The sequence below is a fragment of the Seriola lalandi genome, unplaced genomic scaffold (genome assembly GCF_002814215.2).
Source record: "Seriola lalandi dorsalis isolate HSWRI2012SDOR001 ecotype SW California unplaced genomic scaffold, Sedor1 jcf7180002054446, whole genome shotgun sequence".
Taxonomy (NCBI): Eukaryota; Metazoa; Chordata; class Actinopteri; order Carangiformes; family Carangidae; genus Seriola; species Seriola lalandi.
The window spans coordinates 363,293-377,828 of NW_019524999.1; the positions used below are offsets into that span (position 1 = coordinate 363,293).

General features: G+C 41.2%; 1 protein-coding gene across 12 annotated transcripts in view; it reads right to left on the reverse strand.

The window, feature by feature from the left end:
- The window catches only part of adgrl2a (adhesion G protein-coupled receptor L2a), a 95,294-nt gene extending 84,302 nt beyond the window's left edge, over positions 1 to 10,992 (reverse strand). For 3 of the 12 annotated variants that reach the window (XM_023411059.2, XM_023411058.2, XM_023411057.2), the window contains exon 1: positions 10,272 to 10,977. The gene's annotated coding sequence lies outside the window, so the exon portion shown is untranslated. Of the gene's footprint in view, positions 1 to 3,765; positions 3,942 to 10,271 lie in introns of those variants that run through there. The other 9 variants (XM_087175313.1, XM_023411063.2, XM_023411064.2 and 6 more) reach the window with 6 other exon arrangements.
- Between the last annotated feature and the right edge of the window lie 3,544 nt (positions 10,993 to 14,536).

Genomic DNA, 14,536 nt, shown 5'->3' on the forward strand with positions numbered 1-14,536 from the left:
ACTACACTGCTTCAAGTATGCGCAGGAAGCCACAAGCCTTTTTAGGTGAGAGAGTAAAAGATTTATTTGTCTTTTTTGGCCCTTGCAGTAAAGTGAGTAGGTGTTGCAGTGTCTGCAACATTCACCATCTCTCCGCTCACTGTTCAACTTCATAGTCCCGTAGCTACATTTCAGTAATGCCATTTACAGAGCAAAAGTTCCTGGGGTTCATCATAAGCTGAACTTTTAAAGCCATGCTAAATATCTAAACAAAATATACTACCCCACCTCCGTTCTCAGAGAGATGTTATCGGGCAAAGCACAGCAAACTTTTCCATCCTTTAGGCAGGTCTCGGCCTCTTGGAGCTGCAGCTCCTCGCCTACCCCTGGGCCTGCTGGACCTATTTCTGATGGTAATGGCTGCAGGAGCCGCATCCTGTCAGCTCACTCCAGACTCACTGGTAATCAGCTCAGGCTGATGAATGACAGAAATGCCACTGGCTCCACTTTTTGCAATGACAAAAATGCACCCGTTACACCCCCCCCCTCTCCATTTGACTGTCCTCTTTACACTGCCTTTTTCCCCCATTTCCATCAACTACCACAGAATAGCACTCATCACACTGGTTCAGCTGCTGGTGCTGAAGCTAAAAATGAAACATGCGTTGCCTGGCACAGATGCAGTACTTGAGAATTTGTGCAGCTTGCTCAGAGCTGTTCTGTCTGTTCGGTCATTATTTAACCTTGCTTTGATTTTTATCACTGGGTGAAACATGAGGACAAAAACATATGATCACTCTGATGCCCCCTGTCTAATTACTTATGACAGCATAAACAGAGGTATATTGCAGATTGAGATCAAAAATGTTAACATTAGCTTGCCGATGTTGGCCTTTTAGCCTTTCATTAATTAGCCAACGACCAATCAGTGTCATCTATGTCCAAAAAATTCCTGAAAAAGTCATTTGAGGCTTCTTTGACTTTTTTTATGTAGTTAGGCAGCTGTCAAACTGTCTGTAAAACAAGGAACCTGGATTTAAAAAAAAAAATTAAAAGCAAATTATAATTATACTTTTGCCCTCCAAGAATTCCATCTACTGTGCAGCTAAAGAGTCATAGTTTAGCGGTACTGATTATGCAACTAAAATTATTTTCTAAAATAGTTTGACGATCAGAGAGGAGATAAAGTGTTTTTTTTGCCTTCCAAAGGAAACTATGCGTCTCCAAATTTGGTGATTAAAGTTTTGCAGATAGGATTCAAATGCTCCTTTATGGACTGGACTTCTTAAAGTAAATAAACCATTTAAAAACCCATTAGCTAAAGAGTGCTTGTCATAAAGCTGAAAACAAGACCGCTTTTCCTACATACTTGGTCTTCACAGGACAGCGACCCAGTAATAATATTGACCGTCTTATAGTGGTGACCAAAAGTAATAACCGTCTTTGATATTAGCCCAAAACAAGCCGTCGAAGGTGCATATGTTATCCATATATGTGCTTTCTTGATTTGAGCGAATCTATAATGTAGCCTACTCAACACTACTGTCAGCTCGCGGCTAATTCCATTTCTTCTTGCTTCTCCACATCTCACTTCCAGTGAAAACATACCAGGTGTGAAGTAGAGGCTGCAGTTGTCACACTTGTCTTAATTACTAAAACCAGTGCTAGGAGCTGAGGAGCTGAATCGGACAAACAGGTCAGTCTAATGGTTAAAGCAGTCAGGGTATGTGTGATTTATAGCAGAATTCACACCAGCAGAGCCGCCTCACACCTCATTTAGAAGGAGGCATGATGAATGATTAGGGCAGCCTGTATGTGTCTTTTTTCCCGTGCAAATTGCCAGAAAGATCAAATCGTACAGAGACACACATCAAGGTGTCAATATTAAGCATTCCAATTTTCAATATAAATACACGAATAATCTACACACACATTCAGGGGCTCAATTTATCTGCAGTATTTAAGATGTTCATTACCTAACCCCCCAGCCCCCCGGCAGTGGAGGAGGAGTTGGATCCAACAGGCAGCAGCGAATGCCAGGCCTGGCACAGCTGTACAAGCAAAGCTGTAAAGAGAAGTCACCGGCCAGTGTCGCTCAATCTTCCCCTGCGTTAATCCCACACTATCTGCATTCACGTCAGACCCACTCCTCATGTCCCTGCATTGCTTTTCACACTCCTACATTCAATTTGGCAGGAAAGCAGGAAAGTGGACATGTTGCATCACTTCTCCTGGCTGAAAATCCTCTCGGCATTGTTCCCCTCCAACAATCTTTTTCTGAGACAGCATGATGGCTGTGTTATGATGTACAATTGATCCAATAGTCATTTTCTGCAAATATATTTCTTGCTTGTTGTTTTCTCTTTCAGGTATTCAGTCAACCAAATAAGGTGTGTGCACAAATGGTTTGGTTATGTTACTCCAATACTAGATGCTTGCTCTGTGACTTTTAACAGCAGCATAGCAAATATGAGTACATATGAGATTTAAAAGCCTTTAATGCTCCTGAATCTCTTCTTAGCTGATCAGATCATCTTCTGAATGGCCTCAATACACGAGCGGTGTGTGTGTGTGTGTGTGTGTGTGTGTGCGCGCGCGCGCACACAAGAGTCAGCTCCATTTATCTGTATTCATCATTCACAATATTATGGGGAGACAACTTGCTGTCATATCATACCCCACACTGTTACTGTAGCTGGACAAATTCGCTGAAGAATGAACACTCAAGTGGTGGTCAGGTTTTACTAAGCCAGCACTCTTAAACCCCACTATGTTTTACAGACGGGAATTTCATACCCAGGCTGCAACGGAACCAAATCCTGGCCCTGAGGGCAGAAATTTTATTTTAACATCTCTTTTCGGGACTGACATTTTGTCCTCTGTTTTCAAATGTTTTCCCAAGAAGCTTCTCTCCAGTTGACCCAAACCAGAGACCATTGCCTCTGGCTTGTCAGGGAGAAAAGAGTGATGCGGCTCTATGGGCAACAGAGAGGGAGGCTCTGTACTGAGACAGCAGCAGGTGCAGCTGTGACAGTTGCCGTGTTGTTGCTAGCCACACACTGTAGTCAAGATGAGGTTCACAGATGTAGCCACTCAGTGCAGTGGTTTATTGGCTGCCTGAAACAATGCATCTCTGTCAAGAACAACTCCTCCTAAGGCCATTTCAGTCTAAGAGTGCTCTGTATGAAACAAGGCGTAGAAAAACCTCATTCTGACACATAAGGTCAATTCTACTCTACAGCAACACAATCAAAGCTCCCTCTGCTCTGCCAAAAAACAAAACAAATTCCAACCTGAAGCAATCACACCGAAATATGAAGGTTTGAGACATATTTTCATGCCAAGAGATTTGTCTGTCAAAAGCATAATAATAATAATAATAATAATAATAATAATAACAACAACAATAATAATACATAATGTAAATTATGCATACGTGTTCATAAGTTTATCTGCAATTCTACTATAATTCTAATGCAATATAATTACAAAATTGGCACAAATGTGCGCACTAAGTATTGCTACAAGCATTCTCATTGTGTCAAAACACATTTCTGATTAATTATTAGCGAGCTTCTCTCTAACGCGCATGCTTCTTAAGTCAACCAAGTACCACCCAAGGCTGCACTTTAGCCCCAGGTGGATCTTGCAAGACATGCATTCCAATCAAGCGACACTTTCAATATATCGCGCCAACAGGAAATTAATGGCACCCATTTTGCCGTGACTTTTTTTTTTTTCTTTCTATTCTTTTTTTCTTTTTTTTTTTCCAGAGAGAAAGCAAACCTGATTCCTTTTTCTTCAATTCAGATGGCGACGTAGTCGGCAAAGTCCAATCCAAGGTAGAGTTTTTGTTGAATCTCAGAGTAGTGGAGATCTGAGATAATATGACTGTTGTTTTCCTGTAAAGCACCCAGTCTCTGCTTGTTCAATTACTGGAAGGAGCCTCAACGAGGGCGGTTAAATCATTTGCAGAGACATTATCTACGCAGAGAGAGAAAGAAAGAGAAAGAGAGAGAGAGAGAGGGGGAGAGAGGGAGGGAGAAAAGGAGAAGGGGAGAGAGAGAGAGAGAGAGAGCGAGAGACAGCGAGGGAGGGAGAACAGACATAGGGGCCAAACTTTAGTCTGCAGAGGAAACAGAAACATTTTTGGTGGACCACACATGGAGGGCACTGCGAGGATAAAAGCAGCAGGATTCATGATTCACTGCAGAAAATTAATAGACTAATACAGTTCTCTCTGTTTCAATGCCAAAAACCACATCATAAGCTAAAATTATTTTCATTACAGGTGATGATAGATATCGGTGTAGATTCTAAAAATGTAAACTGAATTCGAGTGAGCCACCACAAACTTCCCTCTTCCTCACATATGTCGCCTCCAAACAAAACCAACTCACAAGTGCTCATCTGTCAGCGTGAGCAATCATTAAGAGATAATTTGATTGTTTTTTCAACCTCGGCTGTGTTTGATGTCTCTGGCATGGTGGCAATTGAACAGACAATTATTTTGTTGATTAGCTTAGTTTTCAGCAACTTACCATGCCTGTGATATTCCTCTGAAACTCCCAGACCAGACGCTCAACTCCATCTGACTTGGCAACTACATTGCAAGAACAAAGCTTCCACACTCCCCCAACTAAATACTGTACAATAAAATATCATTTATCAAGCCCTCAGTCCTCCAAATCTGCCAAACCAGATAACCAAATAAGCTTATAGGAGGAAATATGTGGTGATGCATATACTTTACATTATAGTATATATATAATACGCACCTACGAAGGATTTCAACTGCTAATTCGCCAGTACACAATGTTTTGAAGTGCATTTACTTGTATATCTCATATTTTTTCACTCATTGTTTGGTCTATTTGATCATAAAAAAATCAATGCAAACTGCATTCCAACGTAAAGACTTTAATGTAGGTGAGCCACTACTGTAGTTTTTGAAGCACTCTCAGTATGCACAGAAGATGAAGATCTAGCGAACCAACATTTTTCATTGAATCATAACCTGCTCTTATTTCCACTTTCACCCACTTCAAGACATACTATTGTTTTTTTTTTTCTTCTATATATAGCTTTAGTGGATTGTTGCTATTTCAGATGTTGCTGTAGACTGCAGTTTTAAATTTGGTATCATAGTTCAATTAATTGCTAAACTCAACATAATAGATATGCAAATGATTTGATAGACAGCCAGAGCTACGTCTAAAGTACAGACCCCCCCCAAAAAAAAATTAAACTAAAAAAAAAAAAAAAAAAAAATCAGCCATTTGAATGAAGAAAAATTATATTGTAATGTTGAACATTGCTTACCAGTTATGAACTTCGCTGGGATAATGCCGGTCTCAATATAGTGAAGAACGCCCACAGCCCAACATGAAATTATTTTTGAAAAAAGAAGAAAAAAGAAAAAAAAAAAAGGCACGGGGAGTAAAACTTTTCTCACTTGCAATGAGTCACAACCGTCAAGGACAACAGCAGCCTATATGGAAGAAATATATTGCTCTGGCATGTTTACCCACACCATTCCTAAATAACAGCCCTGTCTTGTTGGAAAAGGGGCTTTTAAGTGTGGATGTGCTTCGCTCTCCTATAATCCAGCCGAGACATTACTTCTTCCCCTGGCAGACGTCCGCAGATCCCCCCTCTCTCCCAGCCAGGCCTTGCTCTCGGCTGCTATGGCGGAGCCGCAATAACTGCTGTTTGCTTAGAGCCTTGCCTCCCAGGTTCTCCTCTGTCACACAGAAATTGAATATTTTCCCAAATAGTGTTGCAGCTGTGCACAGATAAGGACAAGTCCTGTTCACATAGCCCAAAGAATGAGACAGGGTTAGTGTGTGTGTGTGTGTGTGTGTGTGTGTGTGTGTGTGTGTGTGTGTGTGCGCTTGTGTGTGTGTGAGAGTGTGTTTGTGTGTGTGTGTGTGTTTGTGTGTGTGTGTGTGTGTTGTCTATATTGTTAGTCTTTAAATTAAAAAAATAATAAATGTAACTAATTAAATGAGAGCAAGTAAAATAACTATCATGTTTAAATTGTAATTATGAAAACAATTAAGCAATTTCCAATCATTATAAATATATTAGTAATTTTCTAATTATCCTTAAATTATCCAATAGAAAGTAACTACTGCTCATTCAACTGCTTCAATTTTTGTCTGTAAAATAATAATCTGTAAAAATGACTTTAAAAATCCCACTATGTTGATAAATTCCTGTAAAGTTTTTTTTTTTTTTCTTTTGCCCAGTGCTTTATTAGCCTGACCTAAACACACACCGCTAATAGCACGCAGCTTATCTTATCCGAAACCCAGGTAGTGTTTTCAACATGATGCTGAATACGGAGGGTACGGTCAGAAACCAGGCCAATATGTCACACACCTCGTTTTACGACCAGAGGACCGGACTTTTCACGACCCAGTTTTGCACTTTGCACTTCCTTTTTCTTCGGAATACCTTTCAGAGCACGAACTGAGTGAAGCTATGAACAAGAGATGCCAGATAAGCTCAGGGAGGCTGCCTCTTAACCAGAGCACAGAGTGCTATACGAGAGCCATCGGCTAATATCCATGTTGCTCCTTGTCACCAGAGTTTGAATTGACCCTTACTTTTCACCGCCTATGTCCTTGCTGTGTAATGTTCTGCTAGGAAATTATTTAGGCAAGCAGAAAGTTTCACCTGCCATTTCAGGGGTACCAAATCCCCTGCTGCACCAGAGGCCTTTGGCAAGTGGAAACAAATGTTTCACAAAATGGCAGGGAGGGGAACACACTGGCGCACAGCGTTTTACTGATTGCCAATCGTAAAATAAAATCAGTCATGAAAGGGGAGGTATTCTGGCCCACCAAAGGCCTGCACATTGCATCAAATTTGCCATAGCTTTCTTTTACAGCCTTGTTTATTCGCTTTAATGGCAAGCAGTTATCCGCACAGTATGGCTCCATGTAGGTGGTTAGCAGCAGAAAAGATTACATCTGAAAACACAAACCCACAATTTATGTGCCAAACAAGCAACGGGATGTAAATCTAAATGCTTGAACTCCCTGCAATCCTCTACTTCAGACACATTCACAACCTCCTGATTTTGCTTAGAAGAGGTAACATCACCATTGGTGAGAAATGCAACTTGAAATCCTCGTCCCCTTACACACTGTTAGCTATCGAAGGCAGTGATGCTACGGAAATAACAAAAAAAAAAGAAAAAAGAAAAAGAAGATCAGCTTGAATTTGGTGTTCACTCTGGACAAAAGCCCAACATCCCTATAGTCTAACGCTGGGCACAAACAATCCATTCAGCCACGATGCATCCTTTAATTCAGTCATATGGATGCGCCAATCGCTTCTCACACAAAGACAACAGGCTGATATCCACGCTTGTGAGACAGTGCAACAAAAACAAAGTGAACAAAACGTTGCCATTGGTCAGTGTGTGTGAGCTCAAATTGAATTAAATCCATAACAAATTACCTTAATAAAGCCAGAGTGGAAGTTCTATATATATATGTTATATATTTAAAATCTGCAGAGGCTATGAAAGCTGCCTTATGATCTGTTTAATGCACCAGTCAAATATCCGTAGACAGTACAAAACCTCAGCTGCTGATCTGGGGGCGAAAAAACATCCCAGCAGAAAATGAAGCAACAGTCCGTAATGTCACAATTTTTGAATGCGTTCACACCCACTCACTCCTTCACACTCACTGGCTTAAGAGTCTCGTGGTGCTGCAAGAGGATGATTTAAAGAGTTGAGAATCGAGTGATATGTCGCACTTTGTCTCCCCCAAAACCCACATAGAAGTGTGCTGGGCCGTATTGATCCGCGAGTCGAGATGAACGCACAAGCAAAGAGAGGCAATCTGGTGCTCTAGCAGATCAAGAGCAGCTGCAGTTCTTTGAAACCGGACGCACTTCCACTGAAACAAGGCTACAGACTGAAAAAAAGGTACTCTCTCAGGCTGGGCTCAACGGTAAAATGCTCATAATGGCATGCTCGAGCTAAAGATATCAAGCAACGAGACATTTGAGAAGACAGTTTCCTTCTTAAATCCGCACACACAAGTAGTTTGTATTAACTCCATTGAGTGTAGATACACCTGTTTTTCAGACGCTGACAAACGGAATAACTATTTTTCAGCTGTTACAATGAAGAATTCAAACAGTAATATTTACAATAAACCTTGTTTGAGAATATAAAATTGCGCGTGATATTCCACCTTGACCAACTGATTTTTTCTTCTTTTTTTCCCCAGCATTACACTATTTACTCTTTGTGAGTCACTGTACAATTACTCTCTTGTGTGAAAGCTGCCATTCTCCCACACCAACACATAAACAAATTCAAGCGAGATTATGTTATACACAAGATGTCACACAGACCTACTTACAAGAATGGGGGGAAGATGCACAAGTCTTTCAGTTTTACCAGCTCACACACTTATTCTCGAGCCTTTTCAGGCTCAGCCAAAACCTGTGGCAGAAAATACGACTCTTTCCATTGTGCGAGGGCTCTGACCACTTTGATATGCTAATATGTTCCTTCCAAACAGCTGGAATTTGCACTTGCATTAATTCAAAGATTTGTTTTAATTTTTTTATGCACAAACATGAGAAAATGGAGTTCCCCAATAGAGAAGCTTGAAGGAGCAGTGTAGCCCCTGAAGCCTGATAAAAGCATGTATTAGCTTATTTCATACACAGTCCTAAAAAACTCAAGACTTATTCACAGCTGAACTGCCTTTGTATTTAACTGAATGTCACTATGGTGAGGGCCATAAAGCCACTTCATCATCTCAAGGATAAAGTCTTAGAAAAGGTTGTGCAGCATTTCCTATTCAACTAGGATTGTTGTATTTGATCATTGAATACATATTTAATTGTAAAAACTCAACATGTCATATTTTACAGTATCTATATTCCACTACAGAACAGCTATGACGAATGTGTCCTACAGAGAGACATTCAGAGACCAAACATAGACATGAGACACATTCATGGACCCCAATCCAGGCAGGAATTCGTAGCTTTCTCTCTCTCTCTCTCTCTCCCAAGATGAGACGCACCACCAAAAAACAACAACAACAACAACAACAACAACAAAAAAAGCCAGTGGGGCACATGAAGGCTGGAGCTAAATTTATCCCCAAAGCACTGATCGATCACTGTGTGGATTGCTGCTGTGCATCACCGGCTGGCCGCTGTGTTGTTTCTCGGGCCAGGAGAGGCACACACCGCACCGCATGTGCGCGTCTGCTCCCCTACTCTTTAACACATGGTTGACAAGACGCGTTCGGAATCGGTAGGCCTAAATAATAAATGTGCAGTAAAAGGATCTAATTTTACTGCCACTCTACGCCGACTGCGTTTGAGTAAAGTCCAAGCAGCCAAATACGCCTCCCCTTCACGTATGTTTTCATTTTTATTTCGCCCTTTGGTTCAGATCCATGACATTTCCTACGATTGTAGCTCATTGCATCATGGGCTATCTCTGGCCAAAACTAATTATTACATTGGTAGGCGAGGCTTGACTGTTTTCTTTTTTTCTTCTACTTCTTCTTTCTTTTCTTTCTTTGGACAAATAGCCTGGCCCCAATTATAATGGATTAGCCTGTGAATGCTCTCAAGAATTACACCGACATCGCTTCTCAGGTCACAGCGTCCAGCATAAATCCCTATTCAAACCAACAAGACCATCAGTGGATTTAAAAAAAAAAAAAAAACCTCGGTGACCAGCACCACTACCACCACCAGCACCAAACTCCACCTCAACTTTAGAGGCACAAATTCCACTTAAATGCCGCTTTTACATGTTCTGGTTCACGCAAACGCGCTGCTCCCCCACTTTAAAAAAAAAAAAATAGTTTCCATTCAGCCAAACTCTGCAGGCGAAAAAATCCATCCACATCTGGTTGTGTTTTCATTAACCATTTTTCAATTAACCCCTCGGACTATTTAAATGACTTTAAAAGAGGTGTTGTGTTTTAAAGACTTACTCATTATTCAAACCAAAGTATGCCTCCCCTCCTCCAGTAAAATCTGACCTTTTATACTTTTAAAAAGTAGCTAAAATACACTAAGACTTCAGTGATGTCTTTTTTTTTCTTTTTTAAACAAGTCCCCGAAAACAATGCAAGGCTCAGAAGTGGCCAAGCAAAGACAGAAAAGTTACTACACTCCACATCAACTAGTCAAGACACTGCTCTGGGTCTGGTTCATAAAGTGGTGGCGCAGAAGGAGAAGGAGAAGAAGAAGAAGAAGACGAAGACGAAGACGAAGAAGAAAACTACTCTTACCTTTCTTGAAAAGCAGTGAAGCCGAACAAGGCTAAAATGTTGTCAGTGCAGAGCAGATGTGAATGGTAAAAATGTCAGTCTGATGGGAACTCCGCTGCAGCGAAGAGAGTGCGTCTGCAGGTCTGAGGCATGCTCCCCTGATCTGGGACAGAGGCTGGCTATCAGGCGGCAGGTCCCCCTCTCAGCCCGTACATTCCCCTGCACCGGACACACACTTCCATGGCAAGCAAGGTGCTGCTGTGCGCTCAGTCCAAACTCATCAACAGCTCACATGCACCTCTGAGCAGCTCATCTGTTGTCGTCTCTCTCTCTCTCTCTCTCTCCTCTGTGCGCCCCCACTCCCGAAGCAGCAACAGCAAACTAGGAGAGAAGAGGAGCTCGGGGACCCAAAGGAAATAAATATAAAAAAATAAAAAAAATTGAAAAAAAAAAAAAAGAAGATAAGAGTGACTGAGAGGGACGGAGAAGAAGTGTGGGCTTTTTCAGTGTCTGGTGACGGGGAGAAGACCAGCGCTCCCCGATACTTTAGCCGCCGACGCTGCTCTCCTCCTGGTTTCTTCTGAATGAGGCTGTGAAGACTGGGCAAGTTTCGGCGGCTCGCCTCTGGAAAAGATCCCGCTCACAGTGTTGAGACACTTGGTAGAAGCAGCGCGGAGCGGGCTTCCAGTAAACAGCGCCAGTGCAGAGGAGAGCAGGCTGCCGTCTGCAGGAGCTGTCTGAGCGGAGGACTCCACCAAAACCAGACATGGATTCCAGATTCGCGATGACTCGGAGTCTAGACCCGTGCACGACACTAATCACATTAACTTACTATCATGCCCGGCAGGACTCAGCTCTGGGTTTTTTTCCCCCCCCTTTTCTTTTTTTCACATTCAGAAGATTCAACTACATCATACTATAAAACGAAGGAGGTTATCAATTCACCCCCCTCATTGTGGCTCCTTTGCTGTTTAGAGATGCAACACTGGCTTCCTTTTGGGCATGAGAGGCCCTAGACAGCCCAGCCTATTCAACCAATGACAGAGGACTCATTTTACTGTAATACTACCAAGCATCAAAAGGAATATGGAAGTACAGGCAGACCCCCCTCCCCTCCTCCTCACTCACTAACTCACTCACTCACTCACTCACTCACTCAGTCACTCACTCACTCCAACTGGCCCCACAGGATAACAGGCTGGCCCGAGCAGCAGTGGTCAAGCTTCTGCTGCTGGTCCTGCTGGTGTGTGGAGCCAAGCAGTTTTTCAAACCAAGAATCTCTCCTCAATTTTGAGTTTTTTTTTTTTTTTTTTCCCCCACTCGACTTTTCTTTTACATGATTCATGACACCATACAGCAGTCAAGGGAATTTTGGCAGGCTGCTGTGGCTTTGACCCTTGCACTCTGGTACTGTAAGCTGCTGCTTCGCTGGTGATCCACAATTTGTATGCACAGTAAAATGCAGGTGATTATTTTGTACAGGAATTCTAAAGGGACACAGCTTTTGAAATGAAGCTGGGCTCTAATATATGATTTTTATTTTCATTAAAACCTCATAAAATAGATCAATGCATTTTTCCAAAAAAATTAAATTTTCAGTTCAGCTGTTACTTTTTTTTTTTTATTTCCTTCGAGCCTCTATCTTTGAATAAGAAAGCCTATAAATAAACAAAACACATGTAGGTCACAACTGTTTTATGTTGATCTCTGCATTTGTTGAAGCCTTGGAACAAGTTATGATCTGGTTGAGGAATTCTGTCCAGAAACATTATCAGACAGGACGTGGGTCCACACCTGGCTTCAATAAAAACTGTCTTTCACCCACTATGGGGAAATGTGAAGTTGAGTCATGCTTGCCAGGTGAAGGTGAACACAGGAGAGAGGCAGACTTATGTTTTCATAAGCATAATTTTACATAATAATACTGCCTGTTTTTTCTTTTTCTTTTTTTTCTTTTTTTTTTTTGGTGCAAGGGACAAGAAAGAGAAAACAGATGTAATAAAAGGTCACCCAGTGGCAGGTATCCATATCTGGAGAAATGTTTATTTATAAGCCAAGACTAAAAACACATGTGGTGTCTCTATATGGCTTCAGCGATGAGCGGTTTAAACTGCCATTTTGCATGAATTCATTTGAATCTGCTTCCTCAGATTGTCAACAGAGGGCATTAGACGCGTATTGCTTTTTCTTCTGGATGAACATAATTCACTCAACTGTCAAATTCACGACCAGATGAAATAAAAACCAGGTAAAACCAGAGATTTCAGTCTGACTCACACAATAATTAACTTTTTTTTTTTTTCTAATTGTAGAACACCTTGTGCTTCTGACCCCAAATACATGCAGTCATTTCTTTGACGAGTCACGGCGTTTGCACATAAATTCTTTATGTGCAAGTGTTTATGATGAACTCTGATATAGTCATGTCTTGCAAATGCAGCACAATATTGCACATAATCACTTACCAAATGGTGCATAATAAATGGTGGCTCTTCTATGCAGCCCAAACACATTCAGAAGGTGAAAAACAAGGGCAGAAAATGATCACCGCATTTTAAAATATCAAGTATATCTATATATTCCAACAAAACTGAAAATTTAAGTGCACGTTGGAAGGGTAGTGAAGATGTAACTGCTGTGTTTTTCTGTTTTCATATCAGATGAAAATGGCAGCAGATGCTTCAGACAAACCTCAGCCATCCATGGAGAGAGCAAACGTCTCCCCATTTCCCATGTGGCTCCAAGCCTGCCTCTTAACCTTCAATTGTTCACCTAACAATGCTTATTGGTTCCTTCCCAAAAATATTTGCACATGATTGACATCTCAGGCACACATGACCAGTCACAGGGCCGCTGCTGACCCCGACAAATCAGCGTCCTCTCGCTGATGACAGACAACGATGTGGCCGCAGGTTGTATGCACCAGAGCACAATTAACAAAGCCACGTCGAACTTCGATCACTCCGTCGTTTGTTTTTGACCTTCTTTCTTTTCTCATTTCATTCAACTTCTCTGGGCTTGACCTAGACTCACTCAACAGAGTCTGCTTGTGTCACGTACTTGAGTTCAAATCTTTCATTGAGACATTGTTTAAGCTTACAGTTGCTTAGTGTTGTTTGGTGCAAAGTGCAGATAAAAGGATCAGTTTTAGGACACACTTTCTTCTTGTCACATGCCTCCCAGCCATTATAGAGCAAAAAAGTTCAAAGTGAAGCTTTAAGTACGAGAACTGCGAGCTGGTGGTGTTTCTTTCCCTGCTTCGTTTGCATGAAATCCGGCAGCTTGATCTGTTCCAAACCAAGGGGAAACTCCTCCGAATTACAACTGCACCGACTTTTTTCAGTATTCTCTCATCAATTTTCTCAAGCTGGCTTTAGTGGCCTCCTTGGATATCAAACTCTCGGAGTAGACTCATAATCAAAGAAAGCCTCTCTACACAGTGGAGACTTGGTTAATATTTATGTAGCCATGGGTAACCATGCAGCTTGGAGTTTCCACCTCACTTCTGCAGCACCTCGAGGAGCTGCCCTGTTTCTTGCACGGGATGAACTGGGCACAGAGCTGATTTAAGGAGGCACCAGAGCTTGTACTGGCTTCTTTAAAAAAAAAAAAAAGAGGTTTTACTGTGTATAATTTTGATTGTGTAAGTCTGACTATACTTACAAAGCTCTCCAGTAAGATGCAGAGTTTCAACCTGTGGCCAATGATGTAATAAATAATAATACAATTTAAAGCTCTCTAATGAGACTTGGTTTGTATGGATTTTAACATGAGAGGACAGCTGGATGCTACTTTCAATTTTAGTTTTTTTTTTCATATTTAGACTTCTACCAATTGTTTCATATGAATATGTTAGCAGTCGTATTACAGATTTTTCTTTTAAAGTCCTAAAGATTTATCCAAAGTGTAGCCAGACACTTTGAAACAATATATTATCAACCATTATTATGTTCAGCAGCATCCTGGAAACTAAACAGAGTGCAGGTTGACACGGACATTAGTTTTGCTTTCACTTTGCTGTTGGGGTTAATTAAAAACAAATGGATTATCATATGTATGTAAAACCTGTTTTTATGTATTTTCCATTTGCTTGCCAACAACTGGTTAATCTTCTGAGTTTTTTTCTTAAGGTTCATATTTTGTGTTAAATACAATAGCAATAAGGTATTTACACCAGGGTGCATCTGACCCAGAATCAATAATGGATAAAAGAAGGCTGTCTTAAGCCTTTTAAAATCAATACAGTTTTCTTGGTCTCAGACTTAAGAAAGACAGCCCCCCCCCCC